A 13,517-nucleotide genomic window follows, 5' to 3' on the forward strand; every position below is an offset into this window, starting at 1 on the left:
AGAAGTGGATTTATGCATCAATTACTTACTTCTGTAAACCCTAGTGACTAGTTTATTATAAATAGGACCTCTTACTATTGTATTTGACATCTTTGGACTCAGTTTTATTCCATTGTTCATCTTAGGAGACTATTGATCTCGTTTAGGGGGCTGGCCATCTCGGCCATGCCTGGACCTTTCACTTATGTATTTTCAACGGTAGAGTTTCTACACTCCATAGATTAAGGTGTGGAGCTCTGCTGTTCCTCAAAGATTAATGCAAAGTACTACTGTTTTCTATTCAATTCTTCTTGTTTCGCTTCTAAGATATCCATTCGCACCCAAGAACGTGATGAAGGTGATGATTATGTGTGACGCTCATCATCCTTCTCCCTTATGAACGCGTGCCTGACAAACACTTCTGTTCTACATGAATTAAGCTAGAATGAATATCTCTTAGATCTCCTAACCAGAATCTTCGTGGCGTAAGCTAGAATGATGGCGGCATTCAAGAGAATCCGGAAAGTCTAAACCTTGTCTGTGGTATTCCGAGTAGGATTCAATGATTGAATGACTGTGACGAGCTCCTAACTCGCGATTGCAGGGCGTTAGTGACAGACGCAAAAGGATAGCAAATCATATTCCAGCATGATCGAGAACCGACAGATGGATAGCCGTGGCGTGACAGGGTGCGTGAGCATATTATTCACTGAGAGGATAAGATGAAGCCATTGGCAAGGGTGATGCCTCCAGACGATTAGCCGTGCCGTGACAGGGCATTGGATCATTTTCCCGAGAGATGACCGAAAGTAGCCATTGACAGTGGTGATGTATCACATAAAGCCAGCCATGGAAAGGAGTAAGACTGATTGGATGAAGATAGCAGGAAAGCAGAGGTTCAGAGGAACGAAAAGCATCTCCATTCGCTTATCTGAAATTCCTACCAATGATTTACATAAGTATCTCTATCCCTATTCTATTATTTATTATTCGAAAACTCCATGATTATTTTATATCTGCCTGACTGAGATTTGCAAGGTGACCATAGCTTGCTTCATACCAACAATCTCCGTGGGATTCGACCCTTACTCACGTAAGGTATTACTTGGACGACCCAGTGCACTTGCTGGTTAGTTGTATCGAAGTTGTGAACCAAGGGATTGTTCGAGCCTGGACATCACAATTTCGTGCACCAGTTTGCTACTGGGACTCTGTTGGATTGTGGTGATTGGTTGATGGTTGGATTGTTTGGGCCTAGGGCCGTGGTTGAAATGAGGTGGACCGATGGTTGGTTTTGTTCGTGTTTCCGATTTGGAAGGGTATGAAAGGCTATTTTGGTTCAGTATAAATAAACCTTTTTGAAAGGGCTTTTGAGTTTTGAGAATTGAATGGTTCCTCTTTTAGAAAAGATTTCCGACTTTACTTTTATTATAAACCGTTGTTTTTGAAAAGAGGCATGAGACGGTTATTAATCACTGGTACGGTTTATCTTCATGTATCCTATTACAGTAATTCCCAAAAACCCTCTACTGAGAACCCTTTCGAGGATGATGTTCTCACCCCCTACATTTTTCCCCTTTCAGGATATGGGCGCAGAAGTTACGAAGAGCTTATTTAATTGTTGTTGTGATGCTCTGTATTGTTTTAGTTATGGTTTACTGCACCCTCGCCTTTATCTTGATATAATCTGTAAGAGGGATAGGAATTGTATTGGATTATGTTTGTAATATTATTTATATATATTTATGTATATATATGGATGTACTCTTTATGAATTTTTGTAAGTTGTATGGTATTTATGGATGTACGTTATCAAGCGAAAGTATTTTTGGGAGCGGTATTGCGGTTAAAGTTTTAAACAGGCTCATATTTTAGTATTAATTAGTATAAGTGTCATCGTAATGTCCGAGCTATCAGAGTCGCACAGCCGGAAGCGTGAGCTTTGGTAGTTAGGGTGTTACATTATGGTATCAGAGCAGTTCTTCCTGTAGAGCCTGAGGAATGGACTAACTATGCTTCAGTTGCATACTCTGAGCGTTTGTCATGTATTAGGTCTTGTCGAATGACGAGAATTAGAGCTTTATGCACAAGACGATCTATTGATTAACGCTGTTAGTCTTGCATTACATAATTCCTGATATTAAGTTTGGCCGGCTTAATACTAGTGAATTATGTATATGAAAGCACTGATGGGTTATCATAGATGAAATACGAGTTTTGAGTGAAGCGAATCGCTGGTTTTGGGAACGTTAGAAACTATTTCTCGAGGCTATTCAGTTGTGTATCTTGGATTTTGTTCGAGTCGACCTGTTCTTCATACCCTAACTTGAAGTTCTTGTTTGCTACTCCTCTTGAAAAGTAATTTGATGCTTCCACTCTGTTTCTCTATTCATATGCATTCTTGTTTGATCTTAAGTGCATATGCTTGTTTAAAATCCTTGTTGCATCTATCTTTCTCTGTTTGAATTCTTCTTGATTCATGTATTCTTTGAAATGGCTTTGAACTTGTCCTAATTCGTTGTGCATTTTGACTCCGGGATTCCGAGTCCATTATTAGAGAAATTGTTGATTCAGTTTTTCTCTTATTTGACAGTGAGCACAGCCAATTTTGAGATTTTATGAAAATTGCTGTTGAATAGATATATACTTATCTATACATGAAATTTTGAAGATTTCTCATACCGCTTAGCAACTATCTATTTTTAATACCTCGCCTGTACTTTTACTGGTTGCGGAACTGCACTTTCTTTAAATACAAATTGACTTTCTAGTAATTTTACTATAGTTCCAATGCACATCTTCATTTGATTATGTATTTGGAATATTTTTCAAAATTTTGAAAAGAGAGGATTTACCACTTTTGTCTCGGTTGAGTTTCGTTTGATAAGCTTTACTTAACTTATTTTGAATTGAGTTTGATTTAGCATACTACATGGTTTATGCCATTGTTGTTCTTTTGAAAATGTTGGACTCATAGCTTTCTCCTTACGAACGGACTAAAGTCTTCCTTAAGCCTTCCATCTCCATGAATGTCATGCTTGACCTTGTTTTTAACTGATCTTTTACATCTTGTGAACATTACCATTGATCTTGGTTTTTCCTCTCTTGTGAATCTCACTCTTATGCGAGTCAGCTTGATTTGTTTCAATTTCGTGCATCATTTATCCTCTCATTGTCCTTACAAGAGTTTAGTCAAAGATTTATCCTTGGGAAAATTACTAATGATTGGGTTGTATTTTCCTATGACTTTTGTATTCTTTTGAATCAATTGGAAGCTTGTTTGATGTTTCATGCCTAGTGGATCTTGTTTGAACTATCTTGGTTTAAGATCCTTTCTCGCATGGCTTGACTCCTTTTTAGTACATCTTAAACTTCTTGAATGTTCTTCTGAGATGGTGATTTCAAGAACACTTTTGGAGTCTTGTTTTGAACTTTTTAAAGAAGTTTTGAATTCTCTCGTAAGAAGTTTTAAACGGGATTTATTTTCTGTTGCTTGATTTAGATTGAAACCATTGTTCAATTTTGACGAAGTTAATTTAAATTTGGCATGCACTATTTTAAATGAAGTTTTGAAAAGCTTCCTTGTTCAGTGGAAACCGGTTTGTTTGTAACGCACCACTTATTTCCTTACCAGATTGCAAGTAAATTTTTACCTCGGAATTTCTTTTCTAAAAAGAGTTTAACTTCCTCTTTCGTCCTTGCTATAAATGTTATACACGACTGTTTGAATATGAATTTTGAGAATTTTGAACAAGCATTTGATTATTTCCGAGTTTTTATGAACTGCTTTTGGTTAGGTTGTGCACCCAACTATCTTTCTAAAATATTTGAGGAAATATTTTAGCTCTTAGCCAAACTTGTGTGTATTTTGTTTTTAAAACGCTACATGGTCTACTTCAACATGAAATTGTATTGAAGTAAAGCCACATTTATGCTTTTGGCTACTCTCTTGAAGAATGTTTGTTGTTTAACTTCTCTTTCAGACTGCGAAGTGATTTTCCACAAATTTTCGATTCTTTTATGAACAATGTATTCGAAAGTATTTTTAATTATGCTCTTGAATTCTGTGAGCCTTGTCTTAGGTTTGAAATATTCTTTTCTGTAAACCTCATGCTTCCTCGACTCAGCTTGAGTTCGTCCCAAATTGATGCGCTGGTTTTCTTCCTATTGATCTTGTTGAACTTCTTTGATCTAAGGGTTATCCTTGAAGTTGTCAATTGATTTATTTCTAGCAAACTTCATTGCTTGAGTATCCTTGGTTATCTAGGATTGGATATATTCTCTCAAATCTATTATTGCTATCCTTGACATTTGACTCTCCTTTCTAAATCTTGTATCCTTCTAAGTAGACTCGAGAATTATTTTGATATCACGTGCAACTTGTAGACGTATACGTAACGCGATGCGTTAGTTCTTTAAGACGTGATATGTGTATATGGAAGGTGAAGCGGTAGGTGTGTAACGTTATGACGAGTTGTGGGTGTTTTGTCCCTTGCAAACGAGCTTGCAGGTGTTAGGCTTATGATTGGCTATGAGGTTGAAAAGTGCCTGATGAGGTTAGAAAGTTGAAGCCTTGAGGTTGATATGAGATTAGTGTGTGGATGATAAGCACATCGTTTTAACCCCATCATGTTTTATACCCTTCAATGCCTTGCCTTACTATCACATGTTTGAACCATGTCATCATTGCGTTGTGAACGCCCATCTTGATTTGCATCCTATTTGGTACCTCAAGTTTTTGTAAAGCTTTGAGATTATATGACCTTGTGCATTGAGCCTATCTTGTAACTTTTGCTTTGCAATCCCACCCCTACCTTTGTATCCTTATGCATACGACCATCCAAGTATTTGAAAACCATATATATGTTTATATTTTGAGATATGTTTGCTTCTTCCTTAAATGTGTTTAAGGGTGAACTGTTATGAAATTTCTTTCGTTTTGTATCAATTTTCGAGGGCGAAAATTTTTATAAGATGGGTAGAATGTAAGACCCAAAACCTTTGGAAAAAGGGCTATCATTAGCTAATTTCAAATTCAGTGTTTCTGTAGCTTTAAATTCGGGAATTTCTCTATTAAAGAAAATTAAAGCAAGTTTTGATTTACTGAATTTGAGATAAGTTATGATTATTATCCAATTTTATAATTATTGGATTATTCTCTATATTTAAATCATATAGTTAGTAGTTGTGAAATGAAAAGGATTTTTATATGATTTTGGACTAAATAATTAATATTTTAGAATATTGATATTTCTATTTTGGAAAATGAAAAAAATAAGTATATTATTTCTAATTATTTGGTGGGGACATTTTATTGAAAATAATTTATGAAATTGATGAGCAAATAGTATTTTTATATATTATTATTAATGGATTAGAATTTATTTCTAATTACTATAATATCCATATTTTTATTCGAAATTACTAGAATGCCCCTAACCCTAATTTTTGAAAGAAAAACCCTAACCCTGAAAAACCTACCCAGTAACTCGTTGCTCCCTCGTGCCCCAGCAGCCACAAAACACACGGTTCCCTTTCTCTCTTTCCATGAAAAGGGAAGAAACAGAAGCAGAAAAATTAATTTGAGGGAGAAGAAGAGAGGGGGGCGATCTCTAACTGTTGAACGGAGGAAAGCGAAGGGGGCCTCGCCGCCGTGCTCAGCCCGCTGCGTTCCCCGCCGCGCCTCTCCGCCAATGCCGCCATTGTCACCATCGATGGAAGAGAAGGGGGAGAGCGCTTGCGAGGAGCTGCTGCAGAAGCCACCGCCGTGCATCCTCGTGCCGTCGCTGGAGATCTGGCCGTCGTCGCCGATCATCCTTGCGCCGCATCGGAGACAGAACTGTGAAATGAAGGGAGCGCGACCCACAGCCACCAACGGAGAAGAAAGAGCGCGCAGGAAAGTGAAGCCGCCGCTGTCACCGTCGCTGTGGAGCCGCCGCCGCGCTTGACCTCCGTTGCTGTTGCACTTCGACCGCCACCATTCTTGCCGCCGTCAAGCCACGTCGAAAGGAAAGCGCCGCCGCCGTGCCCTGTTAAAACTTCTGGAGCCGCGTTGGAGCTCGCTGCAAAAAGAGGATGAGGCTAGGACTAGCGCCATTGTGCCTGGTAAGGACCTGCAACAGCTGCTGCTCTTGCTCCGTTCTGCTTTATTTTGCCATTGTTTAATGGTTATCCTTGGTGCCATTCTGTCCGCTAGAGCTGTTGCTGTCGATTTGGAGTTGCTGCGCAATGGGGCCACTAGGAGAGTATTGCTGCTGCTGAACCATGGGCTCTGCGACTGAGACTCTGCCGCCGAAGAACACTCTTTCGGTAAGGGTTTTTATTTGAGGTTTCTGTCCTTTTGAATTCCGAAAATTCCGTAGTCACTGCGTGTTGTTTTCAATTGGCGCGATCGAAAATTGTCGTCGCTGCCGCTTGAGGTGGCTGCCTGGCTGCCGTTGAACCGGTTCAGAAACTGCCACTATTTCGGTTCAGCTGTTCCTTCTTCATTCGGTAAGCGTTTTCGATTTGAAAGCTCTCTAGTTACTATTCTGGCTTCATACACTAAGGCTTTGCGGCATCAATTGCTATGAGACTTAGTTTCTATTGTTATGTGTCGTGATTAGTGTTGCTGTGGTTACCGCGGGAGTGGCTTGGAGCCAAGGTTACGTTGTTGGTGATCTCGGTTTAAGAGAGGAGGTTCCTGTGACGTGTTTGGGTTATGGAATTGCGTTTTGAGGTAGGGCGCTTTCCAAAAACTATGTTTTGTGTATTGGAATTATTACATATGGATACTGGTGTGAGATATTGTGTATTTGGTGATTGTATCTGCCTTATGTATTATTTGACTGACTCGAATGATTATGGATGTTGGTTTGGCTGAATTGTTGTGCGGCTTTGTGAAATGTAATGTTTTAAAGTTGATTCTTTAAAGATTTGAAATATGAGTTTAATCCGTTGAGGATTGGTTTGAATTGAGTCAATTGTTTGATGATGTGAAAGATAGAATACTCTTTGAAATTCAGCCTGGTTTGCTTTCACTGATTTGGTTTTGATAAATGATTTGTTGCTGAACCGATTCTTTAAAGCTTTAGAAATGAGTTAAATTGGTTGATATTGAGTTGATTTCTGAAATAGTTTCCTTGAGATATGCCACTGAGGCGACTGTTGGATTTAGCTTGCTGTTGAATTGATTTCTGATTTTGGGCTATTGAAAAGGAATGAGAAACGGTTTAGTTGGGACCCGAACCGGGTGGCAAAAGTCCAAGTTTTAGGGGAGGTGCTGCCGAAATTTCTACAAAATCCTAGTCTTGTTTGAAAAGTTATTTAGAAAAGGTTGGATTTGAGAAATTGTATTATTTGATTTATTAAGAGAATATTTATGTTTTCAACCTTAATTTATTTAATGAACTTTATGCGTTGAGTTCGGCTTATTTAGAAAGGAACTATTTTTACCGTTTGAATCACTGAAGGAAAGAATGATGCTCTAATATTGATTTCAATATTAAAAGGAGCTTTTAGTGATTTTAAAGGAATCTAGACTTTTGATTGAGTAATCAAGTTTCAGGCATTTTGGAAGAGTTAGAAAAATGGGTTCCAAAAAGAAACCTGAAGTGGTTTGATTCAAATGAACCGGTTCCGTTTCAAATGAGTTGATTTTTGGACCGGGTTGGAACTTGAGATTTTGTATGGTCGGTTTCATAATAAATTCAGTTTTATTTACTTGAACCGAGAATCTATGATTTTAAGAGTTTCAATGAATTTTAAGGAATTGATATAAGTTGACCTTCCCTAAAGACTTGAGACTCTGCCGAGAAACTTTTGTTATAAAATCCCATTGTTGGATGGGTGATTTTGAATGTTCCCAAAATGAATCTTTAACTTTCCATGGTTTCGGAAGTTTTGGAAAGAGAATGCCGAGAGTGGCTTTGCTTTAAAAAGGAAACTCACTTTGAGTAAATGTGGCTTATGAGCCTGAGATGATTTGAGAAATGAGATCTTTAAAGCCAAGGCTAAAGAGAGTTGAAATTTGATTTCAAAGTGAAATGGCTTGAGAAAAGTGATTTATGGCTTTAATGCCGGTTTTATGAATTTAATGATGTTGAATGGTGGAAGTGCTGTTTTGTTGTGGGCCGGAATGGCTGTGTATGATTTATGAATATTGGTTGGTTCTGGATTGAACCGTGAGCCGGAATGGCTATGTATGATTATCAATATTGGCTGGTTCTGGATTGAACCGTGAGCCGGATGGCTAAGATGGATGTTGATCCATGGCTGAGAATGAATGCATATATGCTGAGATATTGATAATTGTGATTTTGCACTTCCACTATCTGAGATACGAGTTTCCCTGGGTAGTAGCATTGGCTAGCCACCACGTGCTCCAGGTTGAGACTTGATACTCTGTTGACCCTATGTCGTAAGTGTGGCCGGGCACTGTGAAAGCCCCGGATGAGCTCGCCCCCGTAAATATTCACCAGTGAAGGTGATGGATATGGATCATGATTATGATCAAATTTATGATGAGTATAACTCGAGTTGGGGATGCGCGACAGAGGGACAGTCCAATGGTTAGCTACCAGGACTTGTCGGGTTGGCTCTATAACCGACAGATGATATCATCAGCCACTAGGGACAGGCATGCATCATATGCATCTATGTGACATTGTGTGGATGTGCATATTATACTTGGTTTGCCTATGTGATTAATTGCTAATTGTTCTACTTGCAATAACTGTTTGTTTGTGCTTGCATCTTCCTATTTGTGTTTGCTACTGGGACTCTGTTGGATTGTGGTGATTGGTTGATGGTTGGATTGTTTGGGCCTAGGGCCGTGGTTGAAATGAGGTGGACCGATGGTTGGTTTTGTTCGTGTTTCCGATTTGGAAGGGTATGAAAGGCTATTTTGGTTCAGTATAAATAAACCTTTTTGAAAGGGCTTTTGAGTTTTGAGAATTGAATGGTTCCTCTTTTAGAAAAGATTTCCGACTTTACTTTTATTATAAACCGTTGTTTTTGAAAAGAGGCATGAGACGGTTATTAATCACTGGTACGGTTTATCTTCATGTATCCTATTACAGTAATTCCCAAAAACCCTCTACTGAGAACCCTTTCGAGGATGATGTTCTCACCCCCTACATTTTTCCCCTTTCAGGATATGGGCGCAGAAGTTACGAAGAGCTTATTTAATTGTTGTTGTGATGCTCTGTATTGTTTTAGTTATGGTTTACTGCACCCTCGCCTTTATCTTGATATAATCTGTAAGAGGGATAGGAATTGTATTGGATTATGTTTGTAATATTATTTATATATATTTATGTATATATATGGATGTACTCTTTATGAATTTTTGTAAGTTGTATGGTATTTATGGATGTACGTTATCAAGCGAAAGTATTTTTGGGAGCGGTATTGCGGTTAAAGTTTTAAACAGGCTCATATTTTAGTATTAATTAGTATAAGTGTCGTCGTAATGTCCGAGCTATCAGAGTCGCGCAGCCGGAAGCGTGAGCTTTGGTAGTTAGGGTGTTACAATAAGGGAGATATAATTGAGTTCACAAAAAATGGCAAGAAATCAATCTACATCGTACTCGAACTTGATGACATCCAGTAACCAATCTAATTGAAAAAACTTATTTCATTATCATTATCGCTTATACCGTTATAACAGTTTCTTATAATAATTTTGAAATTGTGTCTTTATTTTGTTAAATTTATACAGAGGTAAGGGAAAGACTCGATGCACTCTTTGGGAAGAATTTGCAAATCAATTGGTGCAACACATGCAATTATAATACTACTCTATAGTTAAAATTTTCCATTTCACCGATTGATTTCATTTATATAGGTTCGATGGGTATCTCGAACACCAATTATAATACTACTCTACAGATCAATGCTGATTTTCAAGAGGTTAAAGACTTTAGACAAAGGTGTCATCTCAACTTCAATTTTAGTATTAATATTTTCATCTTTTATATTCCAAAATATGTTACAACTAATACATGTCCGTTAATTAGTATTATAATGGACTTTGACAATCCATCAAACAAACTATCTCAAATTATATCCTTTTTTCTTACTCTCTGGAGGAGAATTTTCTACGTCTAATGCAATATAGGCCTATATGTGAGCTGAAAGATATTGCTAAGGCATAATTTAATTATATAATTTTAGTTAATTATACAATCATTACATTTTGTTGAGTTAAGAAATTAACTAAATTAATTAGTGATGACAAACATTATTTTTGGTAAATAAATAATTAGTACGGATTAATTATAATTGCATATTACTAATTATTTATTATGTGTTGCAGGCCATAATTTAATTCAAGCAGCCCAATTGGAATAAAATAAAACAACAAGGCTGGGGGGTTAGTAATTCAAGCGAAGCCCAAAAGAAAAAAGCCAAAGAAATCAAAACGGGTTGCTTAATGGAAATCCAATCCAAGCCCGTATCCATCCCACAAAGCTTCTCTTGTAAGATTGAAGTCTTCACTCTTTCAATGTGCAACGTTCACCTCTGTGAGTTGGTCAAAAATTCAGAAAAGTAAGAAAGAGAGAAAGAGCTTCTTCCCTAAGCTAGTCACCAAAGAAGCAAGAGAGAGAAGGATTAAGCTTGAAACACAGAAGTCTAATCAGAAAATCCAAACCAAATCAAGCTTAGGTTAAAGGTAACCCATTTCCTCTTGCATGCATCAGATCTTCTTCTCTTCTTCCCAACTCTCTGCTCTATCCGAAATGGGATACAAAGAAAAGATAGTTTCTGCTCTTCCCTGCTGTATATCCACGGTCTTAAACATGACTTGGGGACCAAGTTGGTTTTCAAGGGATAAGATTAAGTTGACCATGGGAAGATTTCTATGGTTACTTCTTTATGGCTTTCGGTCAAGATGAGGAAGTTAGAAGGAAAGTTTCTACTCTGGGATTAAGGAGAAAAAGTGACTCTGTGGGTTGGTGAAGCTCAAGGCTCAAGATGTTGACCTTGGAGGAAGAACCAAGCAACATGCAAGGAGATAAAAGAAGACTTTGTGCTCATTCAGAAGTAAGGAGAGAAAACCAGTGAATAGAGGTTTTGTTCTGAGAGAGCTCTTTGAAGAAGTTCAACTAACTGGATAGTGTAACCTAATAAAAGGTGCATTCCGCCAGTATGAAGAACTGAATCAGAGGCTTGCCAATCTGGTTTTTCGCATAGCACAGAGGCTGTTGATAAAATCAATCTCCTTCATGTTTTACTGATTGTAATGTACTTTTCTAAGTTTATCTTTCTGTAATTTCTTGTGAGAAAAGGCATTGTGAGAAAGCTTAAGAAAAAGCCATGAGTGGAAAAAGGCTGAGAGAAACACTTGAGAGAAAAGCCTAGAGTTATTTTCTGATTTCTTTAGGTTGGTTAAGTGTCTTGTATCTTGTACCTGTAAGGTATCCCTTTCTTAGTTGGGTTAGCACTAAGAGTGATTAGTTAGGTATTTGCATAGCCAATGTCAAGTTAGGTTAGAACTTGAGTGTGAAAGGATTGGGTCAATCCTGTGAAATTGGTGTATGTAATACTGTTAACTATAGTGAAATTCTTCCATTGTTGTGGAGGAGACTAGATGTAGGTTGCATAGCACAAGGCAACCGAACCAGGATACATGCTGGTGTTAGCTTTTCTCTTCTTTGCTGAGTTCTGTTTTCTGATATTCATGAGACAAAAATAAATTGTCTCATAAATTTTCGTTGCTGAGTTCAATCAGAACCTGAATTGAAAGTTTGTTTTAAAAGGGTAATAACAGCAACTGAAAAGGAAGGCATAGATTCAACCCCCTTCTCTAAGCCTACCACAACCTTCACATTTAGAGATATAATTTATTTTATTTTGTTAAATAGTTTGGTACTTATGTTACTACTGTAATTTCAATCGAAACCAAATTTGGATGGTGGTACAAGGATTGTAAGATGTGTTTTCATTCATTGAAAGAAGATGAAAGTTCTTATTATTGCTCATCATGTGATATTTATCCCAACACTCATGTACTTAGGTATTATTCTACTTACTTTATATGTACTTTAATGTTATTGTTATATATTTCATGTATTCTCATCACATTTATTTAAATTTTCAAGTTTTGTATCCATCTTAGAGTGTCCCATGATACAGATTTTGCCTTGTTTATTGTTTATGATAAGGAAGCCTCTAAATTTTTGAAAATTACTGCATTTGATCCTTTCATAAATTTCACGGGTAGCATGTTAAATAATTTATTTTTTTTAACAATTTTACATATATCTATATTTAGTTATCAAATATTAATTTATTTTATTAGATATATATGCATGCATTAATTTAGTCTTCTACCTTTAACTCATTTTATGCTATATACCTTTCTTTTAATTTTGACCAGGGTGTTAACAAAGATGTGTTTCCAGTTGAGATCAACTCATTTAAGCACAGAAAATTTGTGTTTAAGGTATCTGTGAAGCTAGATAACATTAATACATTCCAACCTTGCAAGATAACTGTATTGAAATTGAACGAGGACAAATCATTGATGTCCTCCATTGCAGCTAAGTAGGGGTGTACATGGGCCGGGCCACACCGAGTTTGGCCTGACCCAGACCCGGCCTGAAATATAGACCGGGCCTAATTTTTAGACCCTAACCCGACCCTAGACCCGATGAAACCTATGCATCTTCGGGCCGGGTGACAACCGGGTAAAAACCGGGTGAAAACTGGGTCTTTAGCATATAAAATTCACCTAATCTCCAACCATTATTTCACAATTCACATAGTAAAATTCACTTAAAAAATTATAACAAGAACCAACCATTATCTAAAATTAAAACATAACCACAATCAATACTAATATTATCTCATAATACTAAATAGTTAAGTCACAAACAAATAACACAAAACATTACACAAAAGTCTTGTTCTTCCTAAACATAGAACTTTAACTCATAGTCTTTATAACACCACATTAACCACAGAAGAATAGTCATCCATCAATTGCTATTAATGTTGTCAACTTGTTCCTTGTGATATGGATGCATTAGTAAAACCTACAAAATACAAATTACAAAATATATAAAATTATTCATTTTCATATAAGAGATTATTGATTCAAATAATTAAGTCACAATAATAAAAATATTATAAATGTACCTTCAACAATTTTCTGACTACTATCAAATTGATCAAACTCTTGATCTCCAACTTCTTGTTTCGAAGGGCACAACCAACTTTGAGTGCATATCAAAGCTTCAGCCATTAATGGTGACAAAGAGCTGCAGAAGACATCAAGCACACGTCCACCAGTGCTAAAACATGATTCAGAAGCAACGGTTGAGACCGGAATATCTAAGACGTCACGGGCTATGAGAGAAAGAACTCTGTATTTTGAAGCATTCACTTTCCACCAAGCCAATATATCAAAATTCTCATCTTCTACAGTATCCTCGGCCAGATATCTCTCCACATCTGACTTGCTATCTGCATTAGCCTTCTCTCTTTTTTGCTTTTTCCACATATTCACTCTATTTTCAAAAACTCCCTTAGCACTAGTTGAGACTTTAGTATTA

Source organism: Arachis hypogaea, chromosome 17, assembly GCF_003086295.3.
Source record: "Arachis hypogaea cultivar Tifrunner chromosome 17, arahy.Tifrunner.gnm2.J5K5, whole genome shotgun sequence".
Classification (NCBI taxonomy): domain Eukaryota; kingdom Viridiplantae; phylum Streptophyta; class Magnoliopsida; order Fabales; family Fabaceae; genus Arachis; species Arachis hypogaea.